Source organism: Phocoena phocoena, chromosome 6, assembly GCF_963924675.1.
Source record: "Phocoena phocoena chromosome 6, mPhoPho1.1, whole genome shotgun sequence".
In the NCBI taxonomy this organism is placed as follows: domain Eukaryota; kingdom Metazoa; phylum Chordata; class Mammalia; order Artiodactyla; family Phocoenidae; genus Phocoena; species Phocoena phocoena.
Genome location: NC_089224.1, coordinates 105926343 through 105947838, shown reverse-complemented (window position 1 = coordinate 105947838; position 21496 = coordinate 105926343). Strand labels below are relative to the sequence as shown.

Sequence of the window (21496 nt, the reverse complement as noted above, 5' to 3'; positions counted from 1 at the left end):
ATTGTTCTGAGTGGATGAAAAAAAAGTTGAGCCATACAGGTAAATACAGTTCCAATTAAAATGCTGATTGGATTTCTAGGTCTAATTTTGGAAGCTCCCATTAGATTCAGGTAAAATTAAAGATGAAATGCATATAATAGTAGTACCTTAACTCAAGTGGAATGGAAACAGGGTCAAAAATCAAAACTTTGGACGTTTATATTTAGAACATATACAGATAATAATACAAAGATACACACAGTTAAAATTCCAAGGGCCCATAGATCACTAAGTTTGGTATATGTTTTCAATTTTGCTGTTTTTAAAGAACAGAAATTTTCTTTCCCGAAGCTTTAAAGAAAACAAGCTTTTTTTGTTCCATTGTGAATTCAAACAATTTAATGGGGGAAAAAAAGAACTCCATGAACATTTGATTCTTTTTGTAAAACATCAAATTGCAATCTTTTATACATGCATACATTTATACACAGTGATTGTATCTAAGTGCTTTCTTTTCTGCTTTTTCATTTCACTTATATGTTATCAATACTTTCTATTTGATTGAACCACATGAAATTGACAATTTACTGTCAAAAATGGTCAGATACCAGCAATTTCATATGATTCAACATTCATGTTAGAAAACTGCATCTTTATACATTTCCACTTAAGAAGAGAAAAAATCATCCACAGTACTGTTTTAAGCAATTAGAAGTGACTTTAAAAATATGTACGATATAGAGGGATCAACTTTTTCCTTACAGGCCAAGGGAGAAATGACCTTTGTTTTCAAAAACAGTTCATTTTTGGAACAAGTGCAAGTGTCTCTTCTGAACAAATGTCAGAAGAGAGCATTAAACATTTTTTTTTTTTTTTTTTTTTAATTTTTTTTTTTTTTTTTTTTTTTTTTACGTTACGCGGGCCTCTCACTACTGTGGCCTCTCCCGTTGCGGAGCACAGGCTCCGGACGCGCAGGCCCAGCGGCCATGGCTCATGGGCCTAGCCTAGCCGCTCCACGGCATGTGGGATCCTCCCGGACCGGGACACGAACCCGCGTCCCCTGCATCCGCAGGCAGACTCTCAACCACTGCGCCACCAGGGAAGCCCTAAACATTTTTAAAGTAATAATTCTTATCTATTTATTTAAAGAAATAAAGTGATAAAGGTACTATATTGATTTTTTCAGAAATTATGACTTTGGCTGCAATAGAGCTAAATATCATCATGGCTGGCAACTACACATGGCCTTGAAAGGATGGCCTAGTTCCTTTTGGAAAAATTTTCAGTGTGGTTGCTCCTGGCTGAATGTGACACGATTTACTCATGAAATTCTGCACATGCAATCCTTTATTTTAAAGAAAACTACAAAATATGACCATGGAATTGTTTTTGTAAATCTAAAAATGGGGCAAGGCTTTTCAAATCATCCTTTTTTTAGTGTTTTCCAATCTCAGTGTTCTGCTGTTCTACAGGCATGGATATTTGGCTAGTCATTCCTTGAAAGCATACGATTCTTAAGTCCACACAATGAAGTGCATAAACAACACTGCAGAAATTCTGTACAATAATCTTTACTGATACTCTTAAAAGTGCAAAAACAATAGAAAAAGCACATTCATCCTCCCTACCATCCCCAATGCTTCCTGACTAAAGCCAAGTCACTAGGGAAATGGATTGGGGGAGGGGGGAAGGGGCAGAGAGTGATGACAAGAACAGCAATTTTTCTACGGTTTCCATATTTAAATCCTGGAAAGGGCAATAATCTAAAAGTTCTGGAATTGTTTCCATACAGCAATAACGAGGTAATAATTTCCCATCACCTAGGACATAGTAGGTACTCAACAAATGTTTGCACAATTAAATTCCCTACGGAATTCAGTCTCCCATTGAAAAACAGCCATTAAGTTAGGATGTTTCAGAGCCAATTACGGCGGGAAACCTCCCGAATGATGTTTCTTATTTATGGTGAGGGGTTAGAGAGTTAATTTTTTTCTTATCCACCATTTTCCTAGGGTGTCCTTGTTTTGCTGCTGGTTCGAAATTTGTTCATACGGTGATTTTGCCGTCCTCCTCTGAGATACCTGAGTAGGCAGCAGCCCAAATACTTGAAATCAAGGAAATCCAGCCACTACGGTCTCCAGGCCTCAAACCAAGTTTCAGGTTTGGATTTGAAAGGCACTGACTCTCGAGCTCAGGAGCAGGACTAAGTCCCGGGCTGCTGACCTCAGGGCACAAGGCCGGCTGCGGGCAGCCTGGGAAGAAGACCTGGCCTCCTTGACTGCCGCCCGCCCAGGCGGCCACCTCGGTGGGGCGCAGCCGGGACCGCCGTGGGCAGGAGCGGCTCCGGGCGGCCGCGCCGCTCTACCCCGCGGCTCCCGGGATGCGCCCATTGTTCTCCGAACGCCAAGCGGCGGCCCGCCGGCCGGAGCGATCCCGGCTTCCCCTACTGCGGCCGCGCCGGAAGGCCCCGCGGCCCGGCCGTCTCCCTGCTCCCCGCAGGGGCGCGCCCCCGCCCCTCCGGCTGACAGCGAATTCTCACCGCCCTGACTGCATAATTAATGTAAATGGAGCAGCCTCCATGTCATGTGCGGGCTCTTTGGGTTTACTTTTGTGCGACGCTTACACAGGAATATTAACTAGAGAAAGCAGCATCACAACAGGGGTGGAAAATCAGCCTGTCAGGGACTCATTCCAAATGCCACTGAAAGTGAAGCGCTTCAAGATTGTTTCATCAAGGTGATTGAGAACAAAAACTACTAAGGAAAGAAAATTCGGTCTTAAACTGAGCTGCCACACATCCATTATTTATCTCTCTAGATTCTTTAGGAACTAGGTTCCTAACACCAATTTATGCAAAACTCGGGAGTTGAAAAGAGTGAGGCTGCTGCGTGTAAGCACAGCCAAGCGAGCCTTGGCTTGGGCCGTGCGTGTGTAAACGCGCACTACTCCATGAGTGTGCAGACTCCCTTCGACACCCCACAACCAGGCAGTAAGAGACCTGGACCAAGAGACACCTCTCCACGGGTCAGTGAGCTATTCCGACGACCCCACAACTTAACTGAAAATAAGGCTGATATCTCTGGGGATGCTCAAGAGCCCTTCAATAAGGTGCCTGATTTATATTACTGCTACTCTACCTCCAGTCAAACTGTGTTAAGGACATTTTATTGTACTCTGTGGTCATTGACTGTTGTTCTTTCCATAACTTGCTATGAGAAAGAAAACTTAAAAGTCAAAAAAACGAGTAAACTTGCAAAGCACATTTTACACCAAAACATATATCTTTTAAAGTATTTTTTACTTATATTCATAATTATCCAGAATATTCCATGTTGGATATATTCTCTTTTCCAAAAGAGGAGAGAATGTGACTTTGCAAGTCTTACGTTGCCTGACCTAAATTAGCAGGAAATCCTGCTATACCTTCTAGACCAGTATATTGGCCTACTAAAAATATTATTTTAAAAATTAAGGGGCTTCCCTGGTGGCGCAGTGGTTGAGAGTCCGCCTGCCGATGCAGGGGACACGGGTTCGTGCCCCGGTCTGGGAGGATCCCACATGCCGCGGAGCTGCTGGGCCCGTGAGCCGTGGCCGCTGAGCCTGCGCGTCTGGAGCCTGTGCTCCGCAGTGGGAGAGGCCACAACAGTGAGAGGCCCACGTACCGCAAAAAAAAAAAAAAAAAAAAAAAAATTAAGAATTTACATCTTAAATGTATACATTTAGTTACTTAAATTCAGTTAGACTTAAAGAACCAGAGTATTATAAATTTATGAACAAATTATTAGATGCATTAAGGCTCTATGTGCTTTTATAATAGTAAGCAATCAAATCTAAAACTTTCCTAATATTTAATTCCTACACAATTTAGGATTGGAAATAAAATACACTAGAAAACCAACCCCCAAAATCCAGTAAGAATGAGGATATTGTAAATTTCAACTTGCATCTGTGTTTGGTGTTGTTAAGGAACAACAACAAAATTGGACTATCAAATCTTAGGCTTCCCAAATAATGCCATAAGTGAGAGTATCTGTTTCTGTAAGGCATGTGTGCCACCTCTCCTCTCATATAACAGAGTGACTTAATCCTGAATGTTTTCAGGGAATTCCTCCACACAAAGGGGTCAATTGTAGGCCACAGAATAACCTTATACATATTTGTCTATTAAGTGGTTGAGAACTAAATCCACCTGCATGTCTTTACTGGCTTAATTAAGGATATAACATAACAATAACTGAAAATAATACCTTTATCCATTCAATACACTACAGGACAGAAGAGATCAAAATGGACATGCCGATCAAAAGGTTTACATTAGACAGGAAGCAGCCGTCAGACCATTATTACAAATTAAAGGTATTATATTCAAGTCATTTTTAATCTCTTAAAAATGAATAACCCTTCTCTGCACATTAAATCATTTTTCTCCACAGAAGTAACATTTCTTTTATGTCTAAATGCACATATTCCTTCATATGCTTCAGTTCTTTTACTAGAGATGATAGAGGTCTATTACTCTCAATTGTAAGTCAACATTAGCCAAGTTTGGGTTCCTCTCTTTATCTGATATAACTGACTCAAAACAAATTTAAGTTCCTACATTAAAAAAATGAGAACTCACAAATTGATCATACACAGTAACCTTATCTCCTGAATCTCATTTTACTGTGCTAAAATTCTTATTGGCATTCTGTAGTTAATAACTTCTATATTAACATAAGCTGCTTTATGTCCACTCACTGTACTTGATAAATAGAAATTCACCCTTACTTTCTACTAATAACTAAATTAGCCTTCTAATTCTGGAACCTTTTACTTTTAAGAACTTAAAATATCATGTATTAAAATATCAATCCTGATGTTTTTAAAAGGACACCAAATTTAGGTTCAGTACAGTGAAATATAAACAGAAAAGTCCCTTGAGATACTATGTGAAACCTTCAGCTCATTGATTTTGTTATTGATAATATACTATTAAATTGGCAAACATGCTGACCTTGTGTGCAAAGGCAGAACTGTGCATATGCCACAGAAAGTTAAAAAACAGCCTCAAAATGACTGTTTAAAACTGTAGGCTACAAAACCTTAAAATACAGACAAGTATTCCCTAGTTTATTTAAATTGGCAACCACAATTTAACAAGCTATTCTAACAAATGATTAGCATAGCATGTGCTTTTCTTTAGCCATCAATTATGACACAGGGTAATGCAGGGCACAACTTAAGTGTCAAATTACAATATGCTATACAAAACCACTTTGCAACACAGCTTTCTGTTTGCTTAGCAATTACTACAGAGCACACTGCTTTTCATGAAAGGAATTGGTCAGAGCTGTTTATAAGAATTACCACAAATGTTTATATATTTATATGACAAAGAATTAGTTGACAATTTCATAAAATTTCTCTTTAACCTTTAATAAAATGACTGTGTTGTCTTGTGTTGGCTTAAAACTATGCACACAACCAAAATGGTCTAGGTCTTTTTCTTTTTAAAATAAGATTTATCTGTGGTATGTGACAATAGTAGAATAGTACTTTTCAAGACCAAAGTATGAAAAGTCTTTTCACTAATTTGTCCACTAAGAAAATTTAAAACTTTTATTGTTTGAACTGCTGGTATGATGGAAATCTGAATTAGTGAAATATGTAATCATCCTGAAGACAGAGCAACAGACCCCTTTTTAATTCTCAATGAAACAAACATGGATTTAAATGCAAAATAAACTAGTATAATTTCAGAAATGTGGTCAGGTTGTAATCTTCACATGGCAATCACTGTTTCAAATACTTGATCTGTCAGTGGTGAAAATGAATAAAGGTTATCCGTCTTAATTGTAGGGCTATCCATTAATTCATAAAACTCTTATGTGAATAAATGCTTAATGAGAAAAGGGAAAAAATACACAAAACAGTTTTTATGCTGTTTTTTTCCATTCTGCTGCTGTCCTTTCTCCTGCATTTGCCTAAAGGCTCTCAGTAAATTACACTCCCAGTAAATGACTGTAATTTACCCGTTGAATTCCCTTGTTCAAGGAAAAGCACAAAAATACATTCCAGCATTTCCACAGCTCAAATTTACCATTTGGGATGTCAAGAACAATCCATGGGCAGTAATTTGAAACTGTTTGAACCTTCAAATGAGGGAAATTAGAAATGTTTTGAGAGCTAAGATTTTCAGTGAAGAGAGAAAAAAAATCTGATAAAAATCTCTAACTGTTCTGTTCCTTTCTTCCCCCTCCCATTATCAGAGGCAGAGGCCTAAATAAACTATTCCACAGTGGGTTTTGAGACAGTGCTATAGAATACAGTATTAGTAATATAAGTCAAATTTATATTTAAATTTTTAATGTTAACACACACTACATAAATGTCATGCTTACTGTTAAAAACATACCCTCTTTGTACTATCAAGGCTATCTCCCTGTGCACTATCTACCCAACCATCACTCAAAACAACTTCCTCTAATGCAACTTACATGGGCAAAGTTGTAAAGACTCAGGGTCCTAGGGATACCTAGCAGTCACTGTTAAAATTATTTGCAGAAACAAGAACAAAGACTTTTTATTTATTCTTATGTTTCAATAGGGAGAAATCCCATGCACAAAGAAATATAAACATTTATATGGGCCAAACTTAAATTGTATCACTTAGTACTTTAATATGTAACACAGGCCAACATATAGAATAAACCAGCATAATCCCCAATGTAAACGCTTCCTTACTGCTGTAAGACACACACACACACACACACACACACACACACAAACACACACCCCCAGAGTTAAGAACATTCAAAAACCAAAACAACCTATTTCACTCTGTCTAAAGGCAGGTTTTCATATGGCAAAATGGTTATAAATCCTCATTATCCTAAATAAAATTACAGCACTTTAAACATTTCCAGGGAGAACATTCTCTCTTCTAAACAGCTACCTTAGCGAGTAATAGGAAGCAATATGGTTGCACTTGTGTCACAGTTGGAAGCCTTTTTAAACTGTCGCCCTGCTAGCAAACCGATTCTACATATTAAAATGAATGTGTTGCTTACTTCAAGGGGAAAAATCATTTGTAAAATCAAGACCATTATTAGGATATTGTGACTTACTTTCTCTTTGAAGTGAACCAGAAGTACAGAAGGCAATAATCTATGTATGTTCACATAACTTCACTCTCCATCAGTTTGGTCTTAGAAAAGGAATTCTTGAAAGATGAAGCTTTGCATATTTAACATTTAAAAACCAAAACAGCCTATTGCACCAAATATTTCTGATCACAAATTATATAGGAAAAAACCCCTAAGTTTCTCTGTTAGTATAAAAGACAGAGGAGCCTTTACAAATGTTTCCAACTAAATTATATAGACTTTTAAAAAAATACCATGTATGTATTTTTATCTACTTTAGACTATCTGACAAGTGCATCCTTTTCCTAATAGTTGTGTTGCCATCAAGGAGTACCCAGATATTAAAGTGGCTGTATAAATGACTGTAACAAATGAATAGGTTAGATAAGTTTAATATCAGACCTAAGCTGAATATGTGGGCCAAACTTCTATTGTGCCCTGAAGTTCACAGAGAAAAATGAATGATAAGCATTAGCATTCACTGGGCAGACGAAGATGCTTTTCTCATGCTCAAATCTGTATTTAATTGTGAAAAATATACTGGAACTTAACTTCTCTACATGCTTCTTAATTTAGATATATAATGGCCATGTTATTTTAAAATTCCACATAGATAATGGAAGAAGTCATATTTTCCAAAATGGGGAACCATGAACAGCTCTCACCAAGGATTTGTAGGGCATGCTGCTCCCTATCGAATGGCTGCTTTGCTTGTTTTTAAGATTCCCCTTGTAGATTCTTAAGCATTAACTGTTAACATTTAATATGAATAATTTAAAGTTTTTATAATCTCAGCTTTTTTAACATTTGGAGTATGTATTCAATTCAATAGATATTTACTGCACACTGTGTACTACAATGCTTAACTGGGCAAAGCAACTAATAATAAAGTAATTAACTTCTCAACCAAGATACTGTATGTTCTGCTGTTGTTCCTGATTGAAATTTTCTCAGTTAATTTCTAGACAATTACATTATCTATTTCATAATTGCAGACCTGGATGAATTGTTTCTAAAAGTTGCATCATGTTTCAAGCCAATAGAACCTATGAATGCATAAAAGCTCCTGTTTCTAATGTCACTCTTATCAAGCCAAAAACAATTATACTCATTTGAGTTATAGCAACCAATAAACTTAGATAATCACCATATGCAACACAACATTTTGGCACTTGAACTTAAAACTCTTGTAGACAACTATAGATTGCTTCTAATGCAGAGCACTCTTGTCCTACCCAAGGCTGCCAATAGAAATGCCAAAGCTGCTGAATGCTGCGCATCCTAGTAATGCTGTCAGTAAATGGCACATTCACGCAGCCCCCAATCCTCTCTTCCCAGGCATGGTCTTCTCCAGCTGCAGCTTAATTTCCTGTGACTTGCCTAATTACTGTAATTAAGGATTAATTGCCATTAATTATTCACACATAAGCTCATCGCAAATCATGGGGTAAATGTCTTATGAAAGCTGCCATACAAGCCATGTATAAACACACTGGGATGCTTCAGGCAGGCGAATCTATCACTCAGCCCTCAAGCAAATCTCTGTGCTTCTCTTACAAAAACAGCTATAACTCTCAGAAACTCGACAGTCCTTTCAGGTAAGCATTAGGTTACAAAGCATGTTTTCCTGTGGAAGCCACAACGGTTTTATTAGTACTATAAATGCTGTTTTATCTTTCCAACTGCTATTTTTATGTTTCCATTTTTATTCTACAGTGCTCAGTTTAGGACAACCACTTGCTTCAAGGAGGAATGTTTGCAGTTGCTACTTTCCCCCATCACAGTTTGAAATAGTTCCATGTGGTTTACAACATATGACCATGCAACTGGGATCAGCGTGCTAAAAAGTCAATGAATTGGCTACACAGTTGGAACAGAAGCCATTTCAAAAGTCACAATTTCTTTCATTGGTGTAAAAAAGCTATAGCACATATTTAGTCACTGTAGAGTGTTCCATATAAGGTAGGTTACCAGCTCTGCCACAAAAGTACCACAGACAAAAATGATTGAAAATGGCAAGCAAACAAAATAGCCTCATGTAGATTGCTCTTGTATTAGTTGGGTTCCCTGTTTTTCATGACAGCACCTGGTATTTTCACGATTACAAAATATAAACATCGTTCCTTTGCAAAGCTAGAAAAAGAAATTGTTTTTTTCCAAGTATTTGTAATAGACCCTGAGCTGATGAGGAAAATTCCAAATCTTAGTCTAGAAATTATACTCCTAACACTTCTTTCCAGTAATCTACGGTTTACTGTGTTTGAATGCTTTAAAACAGAAGAAATCATTTTAACAACAGAATAAACTATTGTATGTGTTAAAAAAAAAAAAACTTAAACTATATCAACGCTATGTATTATAACTGCCCTAGGAAATTTAAGTCTAAGTAGGCAGAATGTTGTTCTAATTGTTATGTTAGTTCCTTCTGCAGCAAATTAATGCATGAAACATTTTCATTTCGGTACATGTTTGTGTGTCTGAGTTAAACATTTATGTTAATGGACCTTCTGGCAGATTTCTAATGCCTCAAATAGTCTTCTAGAACAGCGACTTTTCAAATAAGAGCTCTTTCCCCCATTTTCTGCAGTACTTGTAACAGGGGTACGCGGTAACTAAAATAATTTCACAGTTTTAAAGTCTAAGTTTAAAATCAACTACTTAAATAACTACAGACCATATCTACATTCAAGCAAAGTACCAAGAAAGCTTACAGAGACACTGGCTATCCAAAATGAAAAAAACTACATATATACACTCCACTTTCTAATATCTAATTGGTGACATATATTCAAATCACAATTTTGACAATTCTTAAGAGAAAAAAATAAACCCCATCATCCTTTGGTTCTAACAGATTTAAAGGGTATGCATGATTTCTGTAGTGATCACAGAGTGTGTTACCAATACCCTCCAGAACCTTCTTTCCAAATACCCAGCCACCCACTTGAAGAGTGGAGCAATATTAGAAACCAGGTGCCTGAAACCACAAAACTAAATAAAGCAGCCTAGTTCTTGTATATTTAACTTCTCAAAACTAATGAGAGATGCACAAAGCCTGATAACACTCCTCAACTAAGACACAAGTCTTTTTCTGTAATATTAGATTTCTAAAACTGGAATAATGTTTACAAAGTCCTAACTTTTATCCCTGTTGAATTATATATGTAATCCAAAACTTCAGTCTGGAACTTAGGTAATATTTAATGGTGATCATGGATATTCCACTCCCAAATCCACCCATTTGGACCACCTGTCCCCTCAAAAATTTTTGGTTAGGAGATTTAGTCTCCTAAGAATTTATAATTCTGGACTCTTGCATTACTACTCAAATAAGAACTGCTCTACACTAAACATAATTTGAAAATTTGGAAACTAAATCATTCTACAGGGAAATTCACAAAAATTGATTTTGGTAGAAATGTGTAATTTACTGCCAGTGGTAATGATACAAAATTGAATTTAAATGCTGTTCAGGTTTTATTATCATTGTGTTTTAAATTTACCTAAAGTTCAATAATTTAACTTAGCTGTCATTTTCCTAACTGATTCCTATACCCCTGTCCAGGAGTCAGCAGTCAGTGACACAAAGAGCTGTTAAAATCTACCATCCCAACACATAGCTTTACCATCATTGTCATCTAATTGATAGTTCCCTGTTTTTGTCACCTTGCCTTGATGCCAGCTGCCAAGCTCTGCCATGTCACTTTCCATTTATGGACTCCCAAGTCCCTTGATCTGGCTAATTAGGGTTTATGTGTTAATTGGAGTAAATACAAAGATGGGAGTCACAGGCACAAATTTCAAAACACAGCCATAAATTGAAGAGCTGATAAGCAGGGAGAAGATGCCTTCATAGAACAAGTGTCAAGTTTATTTTATCACTGGAAGGACCCAGAGTATCCTGACAAAGTGATACCTTTAAGTTTTTGAAAAGACTTAAGGAGATCAGTAACTAACACATTAAGAATATTGCTCTGTAGCAGAAAAATATACAATACATTTAAATTTGGTTCAAGAAGGCACAGCTCTCTTTGAAAATTTCTGAACTGTTTCTATTCAGTAAGTTTTTATTTCTATCTTATTTCACAAAAACATACACCTCGCTTTTAATTTCTAATAAGAAAAGTCCAAAAGAAAATCCAGCATTTGAAAATCCTGAGATGTGATTCAAGCGAGAAAAGTGACATTTTTCACTAACATTTTGGATATATTAATACTTTTTCTGCTAAATGATAACTGTTTGATTTAGAAATAATTACCACCAATTACAGCCAGGAGTTTCTGAATACTATACAGACAGATACTACATTTCAGGTGCTTACGTCAAATGTCAGTTAAGCCTAAAATGATGTTAAAAGGAGTATGCATGATTTTTGTAGTGATCAGAGTGTGTTTTCAACACCCTCCAGAACCTTCTTTACAAAAGCAGTACTGTCAGGTTGAGACACTGTCTTTTCTAGCATCTGGTAGGGAGGAGCAAAGTCAGATAATTAATATGGAAAATAACTGAAAGAGCTGGTAAAGTCTTTCTTTGCTATTTTGCTTTTACAAAAAGTTTCATACCTGATCAGTCACATTTAGTTGACAAAAATGTAATGGAAGGACCACTTCATCTGGTACAACCATTATATCTGTTACAACTACCTGGGATTTGTTGTTAATAATGATAATGACAACAACAACAGCTACTACTACTACTTACATTTATACAGCACTTTACAGCTTACAAAGAACCTCTATGTTATCTGAAGTTATGGTAACTAACAGAAGTTAGGTAACACATCCAAAATATACATGTAAGGACTTTTCAGAGAAAGTATTCAAATCATTTTCAGGCTGATGATCATTTAGCGATGACAGAACAACTCTATCTTCCAAAAGCAGCAGTGTAATAATGAAAGTATTGAAAAATAAAATTAATTATAATAACTAGTGTTCACATCTGTGTGGTGTTTCTTAAAAGATAGATTTAAGTAGTGGCTTAATATATATGAAACAGGTACATCAAAAATCCTTCACAAACATCCTTCCTTCCCTTTCTTTTCTTATCTTTTTTAATCAATGGAATATGGTACTCATTCTTCTAATAATTTATGATAACTTAGGTTCAACATTTTGAAGATGTTCTTCAGGTGAAACACTTGTTTCTGTTTTAGGATTTTAACTTTGCTTAGTATTTTCAACTCATTTGCCACAAGTCTGAAATTAATCAACTCTTTGAGTAAACAGAAAAGACATGGGAATGAATAAAAGACCTTTTGCATGAATCATAATATTGAAAGTGAACCTTAGATATTCACATACCTTCTGATGAAGAATAGAATACCTTTACAAAAACAATATTCTCGGGAAAACTTTTTGACAACAGTGCTAAAGATTTTTGAAATATGTGAAATATGAGAAAATTCATTTAACTTTTTTCTTGGAAAAAAAAAGTTGCTTCCTTGTGGTGATGTACATCAGTTCAAGAAATATATTTTAAATTCCTATATAAGAAATGGGTGAAAATATCACATGAAAACATCTAAGACCCACATCACACATTATATCACTAGCAACTTTGTACAACTCTTTAAACAAAACTATCCTATAACTTAGTGTGAGGTTTTAACTGAAAACAACCAAGCTAATTTCTACAAATTAACAGATGTCTATGAGAAACAGTAAGAAACAAAGAAATGCATACGTGAACATCATCAGAATCCAAATGAGTTTATTGTAGGACTCTTTAAAGCACATCTGATCTTGGCTCCAGCCTGTAGTCTACCTTTCAACTTGCAAATGACAGTGTCACCAAACACTGTCCTTCCATCAATCAAGCTGGGTCATGAATATACAAAAGGCAGCAGAGAAGCTGGCTACCTCCTGCAGTTCAACTTGGCCTAATTATCTAGGCCTTCCTTTTGGTTACAGTCCGAAGGGTATACACCCAGTCAGCTGCTGGGCAGCCGGAGGCCTAATCAAGAGAGGTTATGCATACTGACCCTTATATGGACATCCAATGCAAGCTAAATGTGAGCACCAAATGTCATCTTTCTTATTCATCATTATGAAATTTCCTTCCCCTTTCGAAATACCAATCTGCTGCCATTTTCAGACACTCCTCTTACCCCCCTCCAAGCTGTCATTTCACTGTGCTTGCTGCCAGTTGAGTGAATTAGCATTCTAACTGATGTGCTGCTCTTCTCAGACAAATCCTTGAGCTGCGTTAACTAATGACTTCTAGCCAGAAAAAAGAACTGATAGTCAACCATTGATAAAAGAGAGTCCATTTCCACAAATCACAAACAATCTGCCATAATGGTGGCAAAATCAGTAAGGAGTTAGTACGGTTGTCCACTTTCCCTTGTGTTTTTCTCTCATTCCACTACCAAGAAACAACCATCACCACTGAATGGACTCTAAAGCTGCAATTGTGTATGATGATGACCTCTAAACAAGACAATTTATTAGCCAAAGTATTGGTGGGGATGGGAAGAAGACAAACAATGAAGAGCAATTTTCATGGATAGTCAAACTGAGGATGAATCTGACAAGACAAACTGCCCCAGTGCCCAGTGCCATTCCCTGCACATAATAGGTGTTCAATGGTTGTTATTCTCGATGATACAAAAGACCAAATGTAATGTAGCAAAGGCCACAACTAGGACTCTGTGGCAGAAATGTTAAGACAACACCAGGTACTGCAAATGTTATGGAGCATGTAATGTAAAAGTGAAATATGGGAATAAAAGAAGATTCCACTTTTAAAGTGGGGGAGATGTAGAAGATAGAAAACTTTAGTAAAGAGAATGAGAAAAGGAGAGATTTTATTGGCTGCACTTATATGATCATTTACAATCCTGCAAGTCCTAGAAGAAGTACTGGAAAGTCGTATATAGCCGAAATTGAAACAACGAATATACTTACCCAGAAGGACTGGAGATGGGGTGGGAATCAGAGAAAGCTTACTTTATGATGAAAAAAGGATCTTTCATGGTCAAACGCAGAAAGTTTGATTATGATAGCACCCTGATTATTTAGCTTAAAAAGTCAATATGCATTCATTCAACAAATCTTTATTAAAACCCTTCTATATGCCAATCACCTGGGACCTGTGTACGAGTCTCTGGGGGCCAGAGAAATATGTATGACATGACATATCCTCAAGCTGTTTATAATCTCACTAGAAAGACAGACATGAAGATATAAAGAGTAAAATAACACTACCAAATTTACATATAATGTAGTCACAATAAGTGGCACATAAATAAAAGGCAAGTGAGTGATACAAAAAATTAGTTTTTTGATTCAGATAAGGGAAGTATCAGGTATCCTAAAGGAGGTAAATAGCATCCAGATAACGGAAGCTTTGAAACATAACCTACCTTGAAGTACAGTACAAAAAATAGTATGAGAACGTTTTTGTAGTTAAAAAAAAAAAAATACACCATGAGGCAGAAATTAATCAATTGTTCCTGAAGAAAGAAAACAGACCAGTCTAACTAGGACAGAAAGTTCTTGTTAGGGAGTAGTAGAAACTAAGCTTTCTCTGAGTCTCTAAACCGGGTTGGGGTCTTCTAAATATGCTTTTCTTCAAAATCCTATATTTTTCCTTTCAAACAAATGAACAGGGTTCAAGATGGCAGAGTAGAAGGATGTGTGCCCACTCCCTCTTGCAAGAGCACTGGAATCACAACTAACTGTTGAACAATCATCAACAGGAAGACACTGGAACTCACCAAAAAAGATACCCCACATCCAAAGACAAAGGAGAAGCCAATCACAATAAAATCAAATCCCATAACTGCTGGGTGGGTGGCTCACAAACTGGAGAACACATATACCACAGAAGTCCACCCACTGGAATGAAGGTTCTGAGCCCCACGTCAGGCTTCCCAATGTGGTGGTTTGGAAACGGGAGGAGGAATTCCTAGAGAATCAGACTTTGAAAGCTAGCAGGATTTGACTGCAGGACTTCGACAGGAATGGGGGAAACAGAGACTCCACTCTTGGAAGACACACACAAAGTAGTGTGTGCACTGGGACCCAGGGGAAGGAGCAGTGACCCCATAGGAGACTGAACCAGACCTACCTGCTAGTGTCGGAGGGTCTCCTGCAGAGGCGAGGGGTGGCTGTGGCTCACCATGAGGACAAGGACACTGTCAGCAGAAGTTTTGAGAGGTACTCCTGGGCGTGAGCCCTCCCAGAGTCCGCTATTAGCCCCACCAAAGAGCTGGGTAGGCTCCAGTATGGGGTTGCCTCAGGCCAAACAACCAACAAGGAGGGAACCCAGCCCCATCCATCAGCAGACAAGTGGATTAAAGTTTTACTGAGCTCTACCCACCAGGTCCTTCCATCAGGAAACTTGCACAAGCCTCTTAGACAGCTTCATCCACCAGAGGGCAGACAGCAGAAACAAGAACTACAATCCTGCAGCCTGTGGAACAAAAACCACATTCAAAGAACGACAAGATGAAAAGGCAGAGGGCTATGTACCACATGAAGGAACAAGATAAAACCCCCAAAAAACAACTAAATGAAGTGGAGATAGGCAAACTTCCAGAAAAAGAATTCAAAATAATGATAGTGAAGATGATACAGGACCTCAGAAAAAGAATGGAGGCAAAGATCGAGAAGATGCAAGAAAGGTTTAACAGGGCTTCCCTAGTGGCGCAGTGGTTGAGAGTCCGCCTGCTGATGCAGGGGATACGGGTTTGTGCCCCAATCCGGGAAGATCCCACATGCCGCGGAGCAGCTGGGCCCATGAGCCATGGCCACTGAACCTGCACGTCCAGAGCCTGTGCTCCGCAACGTGAGAGGCCACAACAATGAGAGGACTGCGTACCGCAAAAAAAAAAAAAAAAAGAAACAGAGATAAACAATAAAATAACTGAAATGAAGAATACACTAAATGGAATCAATAGCAGAATAACTGAGGCAGAAGAACGGATAAGTGACCTGGAAGACAGAATGGTGGAATTCACTGCTGCGGAACAGAATAAAGAAAAAAGAATGAAAAGAAATGAAGACAGCCTAAGAGACCTCTGGGACAAAATTAAACATAACAACATTCGCGTTATAGGTGCCCCAGAAGGAGAAGAGAGAGAGAAAGGACGCGAGAAAATATTTGAAGAGATTATAGTTGTAAACTTCTCTAACATGAAAAAGGAAATAGCCACCCAAGTCCAGGAAGGGCAGAGAGTCCCAGGCAGGACAAACCCAAGGAGAAACATGCCAAGACACACAGTAATCAAACTGACAAAAATTAAAGACAAAGAAAAATTACTGAAAGCAACAACGGAATAATGACAAATAACGTACAAGGGAACTCGCATAAGCCGAAGGGAGTGGCATGATATACTTAAAGTGATGAAAGGGAAGAACCTACAACCAAGAATACTCTACCCAGCAAGGATCTCATTCAGATTCGATGGAGAAATCAAAAGCTTTACAGAAAAGCAAAAGCTAAGAGAATTCAGCACCACCAAACCAACTCTACAACAAATGCTAAAAGAACTTCTCTAAGTGGGAAACACAAGAGAAGGAAAGGACTTACAAAAACAAACCCATAACAATTAAGAAAATGGTATTAGGAACATACATATTGATAATTACCTTAAACGTGAATGGATTAAATGCTCCAACCAAAAGACACAGGCTTGCTGAATGGGTACAAAAACAAGACCCATATATATGTTGTTTGCAAGAGACCCACTTCAGACCTAGAGACACATGCATACTGAAAGAGAGGGGATGGAAAAAGATATTCCATGCAAATGGAAATCTAAAGAAAGATGGAGTAGCAATACTCATATCAGATAAAATAGATTTTAAAATAAAGAATGTTACAAGAGACAAGGAAGGACACTACGTAATGATCAAGGGGATCAATCCAAGAAGATATAACAATTGTAAATATATATGCACCCAACATAGAAGCACCTCAATACATAAAGCAACTGCTAATAGCTATAAAAGAGGAAATCGACAGTAACACAATAATAGTGGGGGACTTTAACAACTCACTTACACCAATGGACAGATCATCCAAACAGAAAATTAATAAGGAAACACAAGCTTTAAATGACACAATAGACCAGATAGGCTTAAATGATATTTATAGGACAGTCCATCCAAAAACAGCAGATTACACTTTCTTCTCAAGTGCACACGGAACATTCTCCAGGATAGATCACATCTTGGGTCACAAATCAAGCCTCAGTAAATTTAAGAAAATTGAAATCATATCAAGCATCTTTTCTGACCGCAATGCTATGAGACTAGAAATCAATTACAGGGAAATAAACGTAAAAAACACAAACACATGGAGGCTAAACAATATGTTACTAAAGAACCAAGAGATCACTGAAGAACTCAAAGAGGAAATAAAAAAATACCTAGAGACAAATTATAATGAAAACATGACAAATCAAAACCTATGGGATACAGCAAAAGCGGTTCTAAGAGGGAAGTTTATAGCTATACAAGCCTACCTCAAGAAACAAGAAAAATCTCAAACAATCTAAACTTACACCTAAAAGAACTAGAGAAAGAAGAACAAACAAAACTCAAAGTTAGTAGAAGGAAAGAAATCATAAAGATCAGAACAGAAATAAATGAAATAGAAACAAAGATAACAATAGCAAAAATCAATAAAACTAAAAGCTGGTTCTCTGAGAGGATAAACAAAATTGATAAACCATTAGCCAGACTCATCAAGAAAAAGAGGGAGAGGACTCAAATCAATAAAATTAGAAGTGAAAAAGAAGTTACAACAGACACCACAGAAATACAAAGCATCCTAAGACACTACTACAAGCAACACTACACCAATAAAATGGACAACCTGGAAGAAATGGACAAATTCTTAGAAAGGTATAACCTTCCAAGACTGAACCAGGAAGAAGCAGAAAATATGAACAGACCAATCACAAGTAAAGAAATTGAAACTGTGATTAAAAATCGTCCAACAAACAAAAGTCCAAGACCAGATGGCTTCACAGGTGAATTCTATCAAACATTTAGAGAAGAGCTAACACCCATCCTTCTCAAATTCTTCCAAAATATAGCAGAGGGAGGAACACTCCCAAACTCATTCTATGAGGCCACCATCACCCTGATACCAAAACCAGACAAAGGTACTACAAAAAAAGAAAAATACAGACCAATATCACTGATGAATATAGATACAAAAATCCTCAACAAAATAGTAGCAAACAGAATCCAACAACACATTAAAAGGATCATACACCACAATCAAGTGGGATTTATCCCAGGGATGCAAGGATTCTTCAGTATATGCAAATCAATCAATGTGATACACCATATTAACAAACTGAAGAATAAAAACAATATGATTATCTCAATAGATGCAGAAAAAGCTTTTGACAAAATTCAACACTGATTTATGATAAAAACTCTCCAGAGACGGGGCACAGAGGGAACCTACCTCAATATAATAAAGGCCATATACAACAAACCCACAGCCAACATCATTCTCAATGGTGAAAAACTGAAAGCATTTCCTCTAAGGTCAGGAACAAGACAAGGATGTCCACTCTCGCCACTATTATTCAACACAGTTTTGGAAGTCCTAGCCACGGCATCAGAGAAGAAAAAGAAATAAAACGAATACAATTGGAAAAGAAGAAGTAAAACTGTCACTGTTTGCAGATGACATGATACTATACATACAGAATTCTAAAGATGTTACCAGAAAACTACTAGAGCCAATCAATGAATCTGGTAAAGTTGCAGGACACAAAGTTAATGCACAGAAATCTCTTGCATTCCTATACACTAATGATGAAAAATCTGAAAGAGAAATTAAGGAAACACTCCCATTTACCACTGCAACAAAAAGAATAAAATACCTAGGAATAAACCTACCTAGGGAGACAAAAGACCTGTATGCAGAAAACTACAAGACACTGATGAAAGAAATTAAAGATGATACAAACAGATGAAGAGATATACCATATTCTTGGATTGGAAGAATTAATATTGAGAAAATAACTATACTACCCAAAGCAATCTACAGATTCAATGCAATCCCTATGAAATTACCAATGGCATTTTTTACAGAACTAGAACAAAAAAATCTTAAAATTTGTATGGAGACACAACAAGACCCCAAATAGCCAAAGCAGTCTTGAGGGGAAAATAAAATGGAGCTGGAGGAATCAGACCCCCTGACTTCAGACTATATTACAAAGCTACAGTAATCAAGACAATATGGTACTGCCACAAAAACAGAAAGATAGACCAATGGAACAGGATAGAAAGCCCAGAGATAAACCACGCACCTATGGTCAACTAACCTATGACAAAGGAGGCAAGGATATACAATGGAGAAAAGACAGTCTCTTCAATAAGTGGTCCTGGGGAAACTGGACAACTAAATGTAAAAGAATGAAATCATAACACTCCCTAACACCATACGTGAAGATAAACTCAAAATGGATTACAGACCTAAATGTAAGACTGGACACTATAAAACTCTTAGAGGAAAACATAGGAAGAACACTCTTTGACATAAATCACAGCAAGATCTTTTTTGATCCACCTCCTAGAGTAATAGAAATAAAAACAAAAATAAACAAATGGGACCTAATGAAACTTAAAAGCTTTTGCACAGCAAAGGAAACTACAACCAAGATGAAAAGACAACCCTCAAATTGGGAGAAAATATTTGCAAATGAATCACCAGACAAAGGATTAATCTCCATAATATATAAACAGCTCATGCAGCTGAATATATATATATATATATATATATATATATATATGGTTTGTTTGTTTGTTTTGCAGTACGCGGGCCTCTCACTGTTGTGGCCTCTCCCGTTGCGGAGCACAGGCTCCAGACGCGCAGGCTCAGCGGCCATGGCTCACGGGCCCAGCCACTCTGTGGCATGTGGGATCTTTCCGGACCAGGGCACGAACCCGTGTCCCCTGCATCAGCAGGCGGACTCTCAACCACTGTGCCACCAGGGAAGCCCCAGCTCAATATTAAAAAACAAAACAATCTGATTAAAAACTGGGCAGAAGACCTAAATAGACATTTCACCAAGGAAGACATACAGATGGCCAAGAGGCACATGAAAAGATATTCAACATCACTAATTATTAGAGAAATGTAAATCAAAACTACAATGAGGTATCATCTCACACCAGTTAGAATGGACATCATCAGAAAATATACAAACAACAAATGCTGGAGAGAGTGTGGAGAAAAGGGAATCCTCTTGCACTGTTGGCGGGAATATAAACTGATACAGCCACTATGGAGAACAGTATGGAGGTTCCTTAAAAAACTAAAAATAGAATTAACATATGACCCAGCAATCCCACTACTGGGCATATACCCAGAGAAAACCATAATTCAAAAAGACACATGCACTCCAATGTTCATTGCAGCACTATTTACAATAGCCAGGTATGGAAGCAACCTAAGTGCCCATCGACTGATGAATGGATAAAGAAGATGTGCTACATATATACAATGGAATATTACTCAGTAATAAAAAGGAACGAAATTGGGTCATTTGTAGAGACGTGGATGGATCTAGAGACTGTCATACAGAGTGAAGTAAGTCAGAAAGAGAACAACAAATATCATATATTAACACATATATATGGAACCTAGAAAAATGGTACAGATGAACCCGTTTGCAGGGTAGAAATAGAAACACAGATGCAGAGAACAAACATATGGACACCAAAAGTGGTGTGATGAATTGGGAGATTGGAACTGACATATATACACTAATGTATAAAATGGATAACTAATAAGAATCTGCTGTATAAAAAAGTAAATAAAATTCAAAAAAAAACACAAACAAATGAACAAACAAAATCTTGTTCTAAGCCTGTGTTCCCAGCTCTTTTGAACTTACTCTTATTGGATATCGTGCTTTATCTTCTTATCCATCTATCACCAGCATCCTAACACTTTCCCTGGTATATAGTTAGTGTTCGATAAATAGTGGTTAACTGAATAAAAGAATGAAGGCCGAACTTATAAACAGCCAAGAATTCCAGGCCAAAAAGCTTGAACTTTGTCCTATGCAATGGGCAATAACTAAAGGTTTGATTAGCATGACATATGCAGTATCACACGAAGATCTATTACAAAAGCAATTCAGCAGCAGAATGTTAAGAAGACTGAACCAAGAATTGGAACCAAGAGTTCTGGATGTGAGGGTATCAGAAAAATCTAGGCAAAAAATGACAAAAATCTTGAGAACAGAAAGAAAGGGATGGATATAAGAAACGTTTTTAAGAAGGGCCATCAGGATCTGCCTTTAACTTGAGATATAAATGTACATACTAAATTCAGGGTTGGAATGCCATTAAATCTAATACCTCTAGTAAATATTCGACGTTTGATATTTCTACCAAGTGGCTCT

The 21496-nt window shown here is 37.2% G+C and overlaps 1 protein-coding gene across 6 annotated transcripts in view; it reads right to left on the bottom strand.

Moving 5' to 3' along the window:
- PBX3 (PBX homeobox 3) overlaps nt 1-21496 on the bottom strand; it is a 230906-nt gene that overhangs the window by 86981 nt on the left and 122429 nt on the right. The gene's annotated exons all lie outside the window — the stretch shown is intronic.